The following is a 15,000-nucleotide window of genomic DNA, read 5'->3' on the forward strand; positions in this document are numbered from 1 at the left end:
TTGCGCATTCTGTATTTTGTCATTGCTTGCATGAATGCAGTTTAAGAATTTCATGCAAGGTTCTTATGTTAGGCAGTTTCTGAGTGTTAGTAGATTATTTTTTCCTGTATCGTTACCACTTCATAAATCTTATGTAGTTGATGTTTCAGGGACTTTATTGACATCCCTACGGACCAGAGTCACGTGATTTCAAGGTTGAGGAAAAAAGAAAAAAAGATCATACATAATTTCTTCCTTGACTACCTCTATTACTCAATGTCTTCGACGCAATAGTGTCACCATGGATAGAAACGCTGGTATTTTCGACAATATCAATAATTTCATTCTCTGACTTCACTGCAATAGTCTGTAAATTGTCTCAAACAAATCCCGCATTAATCGTTTACAGTTGAGTATTTCATTTACCTATTAGGAAATCCGTTCCTCACCTACAATAAAAATCTTAATTAGAAATATTCATTAGTGACGCCACATTGTTTATTTATCATAGTTACCTCCAAGCAAATCTATTTAGTTGAAAGATCTTACAAAATCCAAACTTTAAATATATTCTTTGGATTTATCAAACGTTGGCAATTAATCTGCTGATGTGTCAACTAATTTCCATAAATGATAATCTACAATTATGGTTATATAATTACAATCCACATGAAGTAATAAATTATCAAGAGATATTCATTATGTAATCATTCTTGGTTCTAATGTCTGGGTAAAAGATATAATATTTACAAGTTCTGAGGCAAATGTTCTTAGCCTAGTTTTATTGGTTGCTGTTGTAGTATTATGGTTTTATAATTACAATCCAGATCAAGTAATAAATTATTAAGAGATATTCATTATGTAAGCAGTCTTGATTCTAATGTCTGGGTTAATGATATAATATTTACAAGATCTGAAGCAAATGTTCTTAGCCTAGTTTTATTGGTTGCTGCTGTAGTATTCTTTTTAATTTATTTTATTCTATTTTGATTCAATATTCATCTATCGTATTCTATCATATCCTCATATTTCTTTATTTGATCTTATTTCTTTTTCATATCTATTTATCTTAGTTTATTTCCTTTTTATCTTTTCATATTGATCTATGTCTTCATCATTTGATTATTCATATATTTATCTACTTATTTTATTTCTATATAATAATTTATCTATTTATCTATTTATCTAATATTTTATCTATATATATTCTAATAATCTATTTATCTATTTATCTACTTATTTATTCACTTATGGACCGACATGTCTCCTGTGAACATGTTTTTATCATTGTAACTCATTGCATCTCATTGTATCCTATACTTATGTAGTGCTATTTTTTAGACACTTGAAGACCACTTTTTCAACATTGAAGTTAATCGCTTAGTGTCCACTAAATCTCACTAATTTTGGTCCGTGAAACCTCCATGGTCCACTCGGTCCATATGGGCCAGAAGGTTAGAACCACTGACCCAACAAACAAACACACACACACACACACACACACACACACACACACACACACATTCTCGTAATTCTTTTAGGTTCGTATTCAAGAAACCCGAGTGGTACCTAAGTTCATATGTACGCTGTTTGATAAAAAGGTATGTGGATTTATATCAAACATCATACCTCAAAGAACCTTTCCAAATGTATCTATTAACTTGCTGATAGATACGACGAGCGTTGCCGGCATTTTTTTTCCAATACAATTTAGACGTATTTCTATATACCCCGAGAGGATATTATAACGTTAGAAAATGTACCTGTGTAGGAAGTGAGAAGAGCTACTGATATTACTAGGAAAAGCGTTTTCTTAGAAATGGATAAAAGAATAATCACTATTATTGATATGTGTGTCTTTCAACCAGTATTCTTAGAAACACGTAAACGACCTCTATAGACGTGAATACAAAGCTACGTCCACCAGGCTTGCCAACTTTACCGACAAGAAAACCTCTCAGGCTTCTCAACCTTAGTATGAAGAAAATTTCATTTGTCGAATATTTTCGTTTTCTTTAAAGTATCCTATAGTCTTGTATCTGCGATATATTTAATCGTATCAATTCGCCAATTTAGTAAAATTGGGAAACGTCAGTCACTATATAGAGTATGATTTGCTTGTAACATATCAGATATGGTCTGCAAAATAACTAGGCATGATTTTTCAAGAAACATTACGTACGGTCAACTTCTTGGACCTAAGAATTAATACAAGGATTTAATCATTATTTACAACTCTATCATAAGATGTGATGTTCATATTCTTTGAAACGTAAATAAAAATTACATAATCATAATATTTATGTTAATAAAGAAATGCATTCTAATGATCAACTTCTCTGTAGTTAGATGTATTATTAAGATTTCTGAAAAGGTAATTAAAGTTAACATGATTATTATCCTTATGTTAAAATGAATGCCTCGTAAAGACTAGCTCCTACCTTGTGATTAGATTTTATGTTAATATTCTAAAGTCAAGAGTTATGTGCCTTCGTTTTGATTGTGTTGCTATGGTGACGTTAACCAAAGATAATAAAATTGTCTGGCGGAAGCAGGAAAAAAATCAATAGCGTACTTCAGGATAAATTTAATGACCGAAGTCTCATAAATTTACTTGTGCCTTACTCGTTCTCGTATTTTCTTCCTAGTCATGGGTTCGAGTCCCGCACCTACTTCTCTCCAAGTCCCAGTAATGACTGTTTGGTACCTAAACCAATATCCCCCAAATAGCATAAAAGATAAAGGCTTCGGGCGCAGCTACGTAGTGCCTCCTGGCGTAAGCTTCTTTCCTTCTTAAAACATTTCAAAGTTCCATAAGATCTACCAACATTGGTATAACCTTGACAATAATTACAAAAATTACATCGTATCACAAGAATTACATTATCTCCAGGCACTTATGTAATATGGAAAGTAATTGGAGTATTTTCTTTGTTGTTCTAGCTATATAACATTTCATCTATTTACGTTATGACATTCAACAATAATTCTTGTCATTTCAGAATTGCCCTTTATTGGTGTTGGACCACATGTTAGGAAGGTTGATGGAGCTTGATCAAGGCCTGATATACAATGGTTGCATGTATTGTATGCATGCATATCTATCTATCTATCTATCTATCTATCTATATATATATATATATATATGTGTGTGTGTGTGTGTGTGTGTGTGTGTGTGTGTGTGTGTGTGTGTGTGTGTATGTGTGTGTGTGTATTTACCTAGTTGTATTTTACGGGACGAGAGCTATGCTCGTAGTGACCCGTTGTAGATTATGCCAGTCATTAAGGAAACACCAGTTTTCAACCCGGAGTAACTTAACTGCTGGATAACTCAAGGATCTTTTAATAAAAGAGCTACAAAATACTCGCAAGCGCACGCACGCACAAACATACAGACACACAACTCGTGGCGCTGTGGTTAGAGTTCTTGCCTGCCACCACGGCGGTCCGGGTTCGACTCCCGCCCAGGGCTGAAATAATTCCAGTATCGCTTCGCTGCTGGGTGTTACTCCAACTCTCGTGAGCGGGGAGTTGGGTGTGTGCACATGTGTAAGGTCACAGTATTACCCATAGATCGGTCATACGAGCTCTGAGTTCTCTTCCAGGAGGTTAATAACTGTCGATTACGAGTCCAACACGTGATCCACGATCATGGTGAATCACACGCACAGACAAACGTGCACGCTCACACACACACACACACACACACACACACACACACACACACACACACACACACACACACACACACACACACACACACACACACACACACACACGTGCGCACGCGCATATTAGGACGCCCTTATGAAATATTCCTTCAGGTTGTATGACTAATCAAGATTGTTTTTCTCCCAAATTCCCTCAAATAATCTTCTTCACCTCTAGCTGTAACATTTACACCAACAAACACCACCACCGCTACTATAACCACTACCCTTACCACAAGCACAATAATAACTTTCCCAAGTAATGTGAACCATATCGTTTCCTCTGACAGCTGAAGTGGCCCTTGAAGTGAGCTGGGCCTCGAGCAGTGGCTAATGGAGCAATTCCCATACATGTGCTTGGTGGAGCTGCATCAGCCTCATCACCGTTGCCGTAATGGCTACAGGCATCGCGTCGTAGATTCGCCTACAATAGAAACTAAATTCACCACTCGTGATACTCTATCGCCTTAGCAGCAACATCAAAGTGTCTCAGTTTAGTTACATCTGCGTAGACCGACCAATTCGTGGTAAGCTCTGTCAATATACTGCAATTAATCGGAGTCAAGGTAGATGAGGTGGCGGCTGAGGTGGTGGAGATGGAGGATGGTGATGATGAGGTAGTGGAGGTGGAGGGTGGTGGTGAAGTGGTGGTGGGGACGGAGAGTGGTGGTGAGGTGACGTGGTGATGAAGGAGGTGGTGGTGGTTGAGATGGAGGGAGAGTGGTGAGGTGGTGGTTGAGATAGTGGTAGAGGTGGTGGTAGTGGAAGGTGGTTATTGTGGTGGAGAGGGGATGGTGGTAGTGGAAGGTGGTAAGGGTAGTGATGATAGTGATGGCATTTATGGTAGTCGTGGTGTTGTTGTTGTCGTTCCCTAGACTGTCTGTCCGAGCAGTCCCGTCTCCCCAAGGAATGCTACACTCGAAACTGGGTTTTCCCACAAATCCTTTATAGAGTGTATGTTGTGTTGTTTGCGTGCATGATTGTGTATAATGCAGTCTTCCATTATGTGTTGTATGGTATGGGGTGAAGTGTTACAACCTGGGCAGCTGTTCACAATGCGGTCATTCAGCCTCTTCTGGTAGCTTAGAAGTGCTGGGTTGTGGCCGCACCGCAGTCTGGCCAAGTGGACTCTGTCCTTTCGTGGGAGAGAGGATTCAGAAGGGTGGATATCAGGGGGTCTGGCATGCAGTCGTTGTGTTGGTAGCGATGGTACTGGTGGTGTGTTAGTAAAGACGGTAATATTCATAATAGTGATGAGAGTTCTGATGGCAGTGGTGGCGGCAGTGGTGGTAGTCCTAGGAGTGGTGATATTACTGGTGGTTTTTGTGGTGGTATTGGTGTTGTTAATGACGTTGAAGTCAGCAATGATGGTGGAAGGAAGATGATGGTGGTGGTGGTGAGATGGTGGTGGTAGTATTAGTGGTGGTGTGGTGGTAGCGTTGTTGTCTTTGTTGTTGGTGGTTGTAGTGATGGCGATGAGGGTGGTATTAAAGTCCTGTAGCGGAGATCACGGAATGCCTACCAAATAAGAGCAACACAGCTAAGGTCTTTTAAACTTCAAATAACTAGATCTATTTCACTGTATTATTCCTAAACTCACATTTGCAATTCTCACATATTGTTATATCATTTCATTATATTTGTTATATAATCAATTCACCACGACATTATCATTTCTAGGTGTGCTATTAATGTACAACATTACATTATCCCAACGATATTATATCAAATTATGAATATGTTATCACATCATATTATTATTCAATTTCACCACAGTATCATTATATGATATTGCCGTACCGCACCAGACATTCACTTCCATATAAGGAAGAGGAGCTACAGAACTATTTCAATTACAGGAATAACTTAAGTCAAGTATGAGCGTGAGGCAGTTAGTGGATAAGAGTGTACTATGGGAGGCTGTTAGATGACCCCACACCCAACCCCACACCGTCAGCCAGTGTCATGTAATACATAAATGTGGCGTCATACAAGGGAACACAGTAAAGTGTAAAACAAAATACTCTCTACCAGAAGAACCTGTGGTGAATGACAAAGCCGAAAATAAAATAATAATTTCCTCACGCAGTAAGGGTTTCTGATTGGGGTCTTTGGGTTTCGCAGGAAGCGCGCACATACGAGCATTGTGACGTGGGTGCTATATGTGTTGTTATTTGGTGTATTATTTTTCTTCTTCTTTCTTCGTTGGACCAAAACATCGGAGGGCATTTGGAGCGAGCTCGGAACATTAACAGTCATGCACAAACTATTCCAGAAATAGCATCATGAGAGAGTTACTACTCAGCGTGAAAGGCAAAGTGCTGAACGCAGTGAGGATTTCTGGTTGAGTTCTTTGGGTTTCGGTCGAAACAGGTGCACACGAGCATTGTGACCTGAGCGCTATGTGGGTTGAAATTTAGTGTCTTATTTTTCTTTTTCTTTCTTTTTCACTGGACCAACAGGTCGAACAGCTTTCGGGGCGCTCTGGAAATATCAACAATCTCGCACGAACTATGTCAATGGTCATGAATGTCTTGTATTTTATGTATTTCTAGTAATAATAACAATGATAATAAATGAAACAAAATTTTTAGTTACAAATCAAAGTAAGATAAAAATCAGTAAAACAAAATAAAAAAAGCAAAATGAAAATTAAATGCAACAAAACAAACAATATGAAATAAAACAAGGCAAGCCAAATGAAAAAAAAATAAATACAGCAAAAAAAAATACAGCAAACCAAGTTAAAAAAATTAGACAAAAATAAAATAAAATATATTGAAATGTACATAGATAGCATGCATATACATAACCTATTTCCGAATGTCGCTGTCCTATATATTTATTGCGAGGCCATACAATTTCATTTAGGTCAGGGAAACCCCTAACCCCAAGATTAGCCCCTTTGTTATGTCTATCTAATCCTCATATCGCAAGAGGAATTTATATAACTGTGCGAAAATCCTTCAATCCCGGAAAGGAAATTATTCGATTGTAAAGCAATACGAATACATACACATGTATGTATGTATGTATGTATGTATGTATGTATGTATGTATGTATGTATGTATGTATGTATTTATGAATGTATGTATGTATGTATGTATGTATGTATGTATGTATGTATGTATGTATGTATGTATGTATGTATGTATGTATGTATGTATGTATGTATTCATGCATGTATGTATGTATGTATGTACAAATATGTATGCATGCATGTATGCATATATGTATGTGTATATGCATGTATATATATATATGTATGTATGTATGTATGTATGTATGTACAGATATGTATGTATGTATGTATGCATATATGTATGTGTATATGGATGTATATATGTATGTATGTATGTATATATGTATGTATGTATGTATTTATGTATGTATGTATGTATGTATGTATGTATGTATGTATGTATGTATTTATGTATGTATGTATGTATGTTTGTATGTATGTATGCATGTATATATATGTATGTATGTATGTATGTATGTATGTATGTATGTATGTATGTATGTATGTATGTATGCATGCATGTATGTATATATTGTATGTATGTATGTATGCATGTATGTACGTATGTGAGTATATATGTTTGCATGTATATATGTATATATATACATGTATATATATATATATATATATATATATATATATATATATATCCACTAGCCAAATTACCCGCACGTTGCTGCGGGTACATGATGATCATTTTAACTTTAACAGAATTTGTGGAGAAAAGTTACATGTATTAATATAAATCAATGGAAAAGGTAACAAAAATAAAATGTTAAGAAAGTAAGAAAAAAATCAATTTGTAGAGAGAGACGCCTTTGGAAATAGAATATACTTATCCAGTTAGCCTGGGTTATGGTAAATATATATAGTTTGGGGGGAGTTAGTGAACAGACAGATAGGGGCTACCACTTTATTATAGTTGTTACAAATGAAAGATAGTTATCGAAGTACCTTGGGTTACAAGGTTTCAGAATATATATGGTTATAGGTGTCTCTGTACAAAAAACTAGGAGGAGTTTGTGAATAATTCTTAACCTAACCATACTCCACCTAACTTAAACCCTTAACCCTAACCAAAATAACTTTTTAAAATGAAATATAGTTATCCAAGTACCTGAAGTGATAGGGTATCAGAATATATATGATTATGGGGTCTATCTCCAAAACCCTAGGAGTTCGTAAACAAGCAAACAAACAGACAGATAGACAAAGGTTTCAGAATATATATGGTTGTAAGGGTCTATCTGCAAAAACTTGGGAGGAGTTTGTGAATAATCTCTAGCCTAACTATACCCCACCTAACTTGAAACCTTAACCTCAACCAAAATATATTTCTAAATTAAATATAGTTATCTAAGTACCTGGATTGATAGGGTATCAGAATATATATGGTTATGGGGGTCTATCTCCAAAATCCTTTGAAGCGTTTGTGAACAAACAAACAAACAGACAGGCTTATAGTGAAAGAATTAGATGCAAAGATGTACAAAATATTTATTGTTTATGATCAAGCTACGGCTACATGAACTTCCTTTGTTTAGACATTCTGTCATGCACAACATCTGAAACATCCCTCTTCAAGCTCCAACAATAGTCGGCCATCATATTGCAGTCCCCTCTGTCTTGATACTGTTCTTCCATAATTCTAATGTCTTGATGAAAGCGTTTACCTTGTTCTTCACTGACATCATCCAGGTTCTCAGGAAAATTACTCAAATGACTGTGTAAGTAGTGCAACTTGATACTCATTTTACATCCAAGTGATTGAAAACTCAGAAGCAGTTCCTCCAGAATCTCTTTATAGTTGTCAGCTTTCCTGTTTCCAAGGAAATTCTGTATTACACCAGAGAAAGCATTCCAAGCTCTAGCCTCTACTTCAATCATTGTTGTGACAAAGGTGGCATCTCTGAGTAGTGTTCTTATGTGAGTTCCATCAAATACTCCTGCCGTTTTCTTCTCTTCACTCAGACTTGGAAAGGTTGAATATATGTGGTAGAAGCAATCTCCATTGTCATCAAGGGCTTTCTCAAATTGTTTCATCAAACTAAGTTTTATGTGTGGTGGAGGAAAGACTATTTTGTCTCTCTGAACAAGAGAATTATTGATGATGTTCTTCTCACCAGGTTTCAAACTTCTTCTTGATGGCCATTCCTTTTTCGCCCAGTGGTTTCCATGTAGCCCCACTGCCCCAGTAACACAAAAAACAGGGGTATTTTGTGTAACCTCCTTGCTAACCCGGCCAAAACTTCACCATTTTCAAATATACACAGATTAACCATTCATGTATATGATATTGCAGCCTCTCCAGAACAATCTTGATGCTGGCATATTCTTCTTTCATGATTACCGAGTGTCCTACTGGAATAGAACCAAACTTGTTTCCAATGTGAGGCAAAGCACATTTCAAACTCATTTTGGAACTGTCAATAAAAAATCTCCTCTCATTTGGATCATATGCAGTTAGCTCCATAGCAAGCAGAAGGCCTTTAACATTACTACAATACACAAGCTGAGCATCAGACTTAAAATTCTTCCGCAGTTCTGCTTCTATGTTACGATAAAAAGAAACACTAGTGCCTGGTTCTAGCATTCTTTTTTTTCAACCTGTAAGCTAACATAGTGTCTTATTCCCCGTGTGGTTTTCTGCGAAGTTTTACATTCACGCGTTTTAGTGAATAATGTTGCATATATGTATATATATATATATATATATATATATATATGTATATATATATATATATATATATGTATATGTATATATATATAATATATTTTCTTTACAAAGGATTACAAAGGCGGAGCATGCCGACAGGAGACCTTTTGGTCCATATCTAGGTCGGATGCGAAAAAAATCATAATAATAATAAATTAATAAATAAAAACTATAATAATGTAAATAACAAATAAAATACATAAATACATGCATAGGTATGATTAAATGATAAACAAACAGGTAAATAGTAAGTAATAATAAATTGACATATAACTAATGATAAATGAGAATCAAACCGATCATAACAAAACAAAAACAAATAATATGAAATTAATGATAATCATTACAGCATCTTGCTTAGGTGTTTACCTAAACGATTCTTAAATGAGAATCAAACCGATCATAACAAAACAAAAACAAATAATATGAAATTAATGATAATCATTACAGCATCTTGCTTAGGTGTTTACCTAAACGATTCTTAAAGCTTCGAACTGAACAACGTTGCACTGCCTCTGCAGGAAGTTTATTCCACTCATTAACTACACGGTTGGCGAAGTTGAATCTATTTCCGGACAGTTTGAGAGCATTATTTCTTGTCAGATTCTCATTCAGTGTGAAAATTTTGTCACTTTTGATGTTGTCAATTCCCTTTAGAATTTTAAAGACCTCTATCAAGTCACCTCTGAGTCTACGCTTTTTTAGGGAAAACAGATTCATATATTTTAGTCCAATTTCTTATAATTTTTTATTTTTATTTGGAATCAGTTTTGTGGCTTGCCGTTGTACTCTTTCCAGCCTGTCAACGTCTTTAATGAGATTTGGTGACCATACGGAAACAGCATATTCCAAATGTGGACGAACTAACGATTTATATAGCTTGTTAATGACAGATGGACTTTTGAAGTCAAAAGATCGCGCAATCAGTCCTAGAATCTTATTTGCTTTCTCAGAGGCTGAAATACACTGCTTAAAGGATTTGAGATCGTTACTGATAATTACGCCGAGATCTTTTTCACTATTCACTTTTGTTAACGAATTTCCAAATAACTTGTAATCGTACTTACTGCTATTTATTGAGACATTCTGACAGGTTGACGTAAGCGGAGTAGGAAAACAGGAGTCTTAGTCTTGAGTTTATTCCTGACTAGTTTCGCAAGTATGCTTTTTCAAAGGAAGCATACCTGCGAAACTAGTCAGGAATAAACTCAAGACTAAGACTCCTGTGTTTCCTACTCCGGTTACTGTTATTTTTACCTGTGTGCATTACCTTGCATTTACTTGTGTTAAATTTCATTAGCCACTTTTCAGACCATTGTTGTGATTTATCTAAATCTTCTTGAATATCTAATTGGTTTAAGTGATCATTTGCCATTCCGCACAGTTTTGTATCATCAGCAAATTTGGAAACAATAGATTTTAGTCCACCGTCTGTATCATTTATATATACTTTGAGTAGAAGTGGCCCAAGAACGGAACCCTGAGGAACTCCACTTGTAACATATTTCCATCTAGAAGTTTTCTATTTAAAACAACTCTCTGTTTTCGATCATTCAACCAATTACTAGTCCAACTTAATAGGCTACCACGTATTCCGTGTGATGCTAATTTAGTAAGTAGTCTTTCGTGTGGGACGGTATCAAAAGCTTTTACAAAATCTAGATATACTAAATCTATATTGTTTCTTTTGTCATAATTCGAGATAACTGTGTTGTAGAATTCGAGTAAGTTAGTCACGCAAGAATGTTTCCGTCTGAAAACATGCTGGCTATCATTTATCAAACGGTTACTTTATGAATGATGTTCGATAGCATCTCTGATGATAGTTTCCATAATTTTTCCTACGATTGAAGTCAAACTTATAGGCCTATAGTTATTTGGTTTCTTTTTGTCACTTTTTTGAATATGGGAGTAACGTTAGCTAGCTTCCATTCTTTTGGGACATCTCCGGATATGATGGATTTTTTGAAAATAATTTCTAATGGAACAACAATCTCATTTTTCATTTCCTTTAAGATTCCTGGATACCAATCGTCAGGCCCTGGTGTTTTATTAGCATTGAATGTCTCTATACACCTTTTAATTTTTTATTATGTTATATTTACCGTAGTGAATGAGTTTATCCTAGACTTTTCACAGGTTTCAGTTTGGAATTCACTTTGAGGTGTTTCGTTTAAGAATACAGAGCTAAAATAATTGTTTAAAATATTACACATTCCTTCATTTGAATATTCAAGTTGACCGTCAGCAGATAATAGTGGACCAATGTGATTCCTAATAACCTTTTTATCTCTAATGTAACTATAGAATTCTTTGGGATTCTCTTTGGATTTATCAGCGATATTCATTTCGTATTGTCACTTTTTTTTATTGTCTTTTTTAAATCTCTCTACATTGATACATAACTTTCATAGTCATTAGATGCACCCGAGCACTTATATTTCTTATAAGCCTGTCTCTTTTTAGCAATACTTTTTTCAGATACTTTTTCGAGCCACTTTGGGCGAGCCTAATTTGTGGGACGTCTGTCCTTAAAAGGAATGTAAGTATGAATCATCTTAGTGAGCGTATTTTGAAATATTTCCCACATCTGATCTACAGGTCTTTCGCTTAATTTTGCCTCCCAATCTGTAAGCTGAAGCTCCTGACGTAGTCTTATGAACTGAGCTTTACTGAAATCGGGTATTTTAGAAACACAAGTATCTATTCTAAAAAATTTTAGGAGTTTGAATCTAACTAAGCTGTGATCGCTATTTGCAACAGATTCACCGACTTCTACATCACACACACACACACACACACACACACACACACACACACACACACACACACACACACACACACACACACACACACACACACACACACACACACACACACACACACACACACACACACACACACACACACACACACACACACACACATATATATATATATATATATAACACAGGAACCCACAGTCGGAGAAAGAATAAACTTCGAATAAAGAATAATCCTATATTTCGGCTATCAACTGTAGCCCTCTTCAGGAAAGTACATAAGATAGAGAACAGAGGGGACTTATAAACTACAGTAAGAAGTGATGTGGACAGTTGACCTCACTCAGGCGTGGGCAAACTGGGATGGCGGAGGAGGGAGGGGGTGAGGAGAGGGGAGGATGTAACGTCCGCACCAGCTTATTTACTGCTGCGCGTGAGATTATGTCAGGTGTCCACTGCCCTTTAGAAATATTAATATTAGGGCATTCCTCAATTAATGCTGATTCGACTATTTTCCTCCTGAAACAACAGTGGGACTTGAACACTAATCTGGCCTTACCCCAGTCGAAAGAACGATTCTTATTTTTGACATGAAGAAATATAGCCGAATTTTCTTGCCCATACCTAATTGACCTTTTATGTTCTGCCAATCTAGTGTTCAAGTCTCTCCCGGTTTGACCCAAGTAAACCAAATCACAATCTTTGCAGGGCAAACAATAAACACCAGGTGACTCAACTTCCTTCGGTTTTTGTTGAACGTTCACAATTTGCTTACGCACGGTGTTAGGATAGTGATAGGCAATAGTGAGACGTTCACGAGGAAACAATTTAGTAGAAGAACTGATGGTATTATTGAATGGAATTTTTAAAATGTCCTTAAAGGAGCGGTTAAAATTTGAGGGGACGGAAGTTTTAAAATGGTTGGCCCTAGCCTTACTGAGGGCTTGGTCCAGAAACCAAGGTGGATAAGCCAACTTCTCAAGTTGACATTTGATCACCTCAATCTCATGGTCCAGAAATTGAGGACTGCAAATCCTGAAAGCCCTCAAGAAAAGGCCAGAGGCAACACTTTTCTTGACATTGTCAGGGTGATTGCTAAAAAAGTGGAGATAACTGCCTGAATGGGTGGGCTTACGGTATACTGTAAAGAATAAATTATCATCAGTTCTTCTTAACAAAATATCCAAGAAAAGGATTTGGTGTCCTTCTTCCCATTCAACTTTAAATTTAAGATTCGGGGTCAATTGGTTCAATTTATCATGGAACACTTAAAATGGGCCCCAACTGTCATCCCATGCCGAAAAGATATCGTCTACGTACCTGAGCCAAATCTTTTCTGGCTGTTTGATGCTGGGCAGTAAATAAGCTGGTGAGGACGTTACATCCTACCCACACCTCACCCCCTCCCTCCTCCGCCACCCCAGTTTGCCCCACGCCTGAGTGAGGTCAACTGTCCACATCTCTTCTTACTGTAGTTTATAAGTCCCCTCTGTTCTCTATCTTATGTACTTTCCTGAAGAGGGCTACAGTTGATAGCCGAAATATAGGATTATTCTTTATTCGAAGTTTATTCTTTCTCCGACTGTGGGTTCCTGTGTTATATATATATATATATATATATATATATATATATATATATATACATATATATATATATATATATATATGTGTGTGTGTGTGTGTGTGTGTGTGTATGTGTGTGTGTGTGTGTGTGTGTGTGTGTGTGTGTGTGTGTGTGTGTGTGTGCGTGTGTACATATAAATGATATATACACATATATATTATATATATGTATATATATACATACATACATATATTATACATATGTGTGTTTATATATATATATATATATATATACATATATGTGTGTATGTATATATATGTACATATCGTCTCATGAAGATATGAATGTAGAAATACTTATTTTTCGAGTTTGCTCTCCTTTCTTTTTCCTTCCGTTCCCTTTTTATTCTTTCTATTGCCTTTTTCCATCAAATCTATTCTTCTTCTCCTTTTCCTGTTTTCACTGTTCAGTCCTTCTTTCCATTCTTCCACTTCACTGTTGCTTCTCCCTTCTCTCACTTTCTCTCTCTCTCTCTCTCCCTCTCGCTCTCTCTCTCTTTATCTCTCTCTCTTTGTCTCTCTCTCTCTCTCTTTCTCTGCCTCTCTCTGCCTCTTTCTCTGTCTCTCTCTACATATCTATTTCTCTCGCCCTCTCTATTTAACTCCATATCCACACCTCCTCACACCACGTTTGTTTATATACCTATGTTTTCACCTAATCATTCCCCCCACACATCCTCTTCCCCCACCCACTCCATTCAGGTCTGACACTCTATCATGTTATTGCAGTCTACGGTAGATAAGTTACAACTCTCCTTTGGTTCTGCGCGCGCAATGTCCGTCGCCCGATGCTACTCATCTCACCCACGCACGCGTCCTCCAGCACCCCCGTCCCAACCACCCACTACGTTATGATATGCAATGTAATTTGGCGTGATTGGTTGTGAAAACGTCATGATGCAATTGAAAGCGTCCAGTCCGAATTAGTCATTAAATGCAGCACCATCTCGACTGCCATTTATCGGAGTTTGTAACATTGCCATTTGCAGCATTACCATTTGTAACGTTGCCATATGGGACATGGTACGGAACGATGATATGTTATCACCAGAGATGCTCGGGATCACATCATACAGTTGGAAAAGTGATACTCTGAGACTCATTCATATTTATGTTATGTGATGACTAGAACTTAAGCTTCGAGCGCGAATTTGTCCGCAAGTAAGATTTGGCAAAATACAGCCTAT

Source organism: Oratosquilla oratoria, chromosome 13 (genome assembly GCF_046742065.1).
Source record: "Oratosquilla oratoria isolate Oo_2021 chromosome 13, ASM4674206v1, whole genome shotgun sequence".
Classification (NCBI taxonomy): Eukaryota; Metazoa; Arthropoda; class Malacostraca; order Stomatopoda; family Squillidae; genus Oratosquilla; species Oratosquilla oratoria.